Genomic DNA, 1,507 nt, shown 5'->3' with positions numbered 1-1,507 from the left:
AAAAAAAAAAAAAATATATATATATATATGGGGCAATCTGGGGCAGAATTAAGTTTTTCAGTGTAGCGGTCTGGCATATGTTTTTGGTAGAATGATTCGTATGTATTTTATATATTTAAGCTATTACATACGATTTTCAATTTTCCATTTTATAATTTTGTAGTGGTGTATACAAATACAGTTGATTTTTGTATTGAATTTGTATCTTGCGAGAAAACAAAATTTACTTATTAATTCTGATACTGTATCTGTAGATTCTTTTAGATTTTCTATATATGCAGTTATGACAACTACAAATAATGGTTTTATTTGTTCCATTCAGTTGCTCCTACCATTTATTTAATTGTTTGGCATTTGTTGGTTCATTCATTCTGTCATTAATTTATCTTGTAATATTGCATAGTTTAGGAACTCCAGTGCAATGTCATCTAGAAATGATAATTAAAATCATTCTTATCTTGTTTCTTATTCAGTAATAAGTGTAATGTTGTAGTTTCTTGTAGAAACTTTAAAAAAATCAGTTAATTGAAGTTTCCTTCATTTACTAACTTCTAGGGATTTCTATGATGAATGTGTATATAGTTTTTCTTCTTTATTCTGTTATTATTGTCTGTAATGAAATAGTCATGATTTTTTCTCCTTTATTCTGTTTTTTTAAATTGAAGTATAGTTAATTTACAATGTTGTGTTAGTTTCAAGTGTACAAAGCGATACAGTTATACATATATATGTATGTTTTTTTCAGATTCTTTTCCATTACAGGTTATTATAAGATATTGAATATAGTTACCTGGGCTATACAGTAGGTCCTTCTTGTGTATCTATTTCATGTATAGTAGTGTGTATATGTTAATCCCAAACTTCTAATTTATCTCTCTCCCCCATGCCCCCCCCCAACTAATCCCTTTAGTAGCCATATGTTTGTTTTCTGTGTCTGTGAGTCTATTTCTGTTTTGTAAATAAGTTCATTTATATCATTTTTTAATATTCCACATATAAGTGATACCATATGATATTTGTCTATCTCTGTTTGACTTGCTTCACTTAATATGTGAAGTATGATATGATATGATAATCTTTAGGTCCATCCACATTGTTGCAAATGGCATTATTTCACTATTTTTTATGGCTGAGTAATATTCCATTGTGTATTTATACTACATCTTCTTTATCCATTCATCTGTTGATGGACACTTGGGTTACTTTCATGTCTTGACTACTGTGAATAGTGCTTCTATGAACATTAGGGTGCATGTATCTTTTTGAATTATAGTTTTCATCTTTTCTGGATATATGCCCAGGAGTGGGATTGCTGAATCATATGGTAACTCTATTTTTAGTTTTTTAAGCAAGTTCCATACTGTTTTCCATAGTGGCTTCACCAACTTACATTCCCATCAAGAGTGTAGGAGTGTTCCTTTTTCTGCACACCCTCTCCAGCATTTATTATTTGTAGACTTTTTTTTTTTTTTTTTTTGCGGTACGCGGGCCTCTCACTGTTGTGGCC

Source organism: Physeter macrocephalus, chromosome 2 (genome assembly GCF_002837175.3).
Source record: "Physeter macrocephalus isolate SW-GA chromosome 2, ASM283717v5, whole genome shotgun sequence".
Lineage (NCBI taxonomy): Eukaryota > Metazoa > Chordata > Mammalia > Artiodactyla > Physeteridae > Physeter > Physeter macrocephalus.
This window is presented reverse-complemented; position numbering follows the sequence as displayed.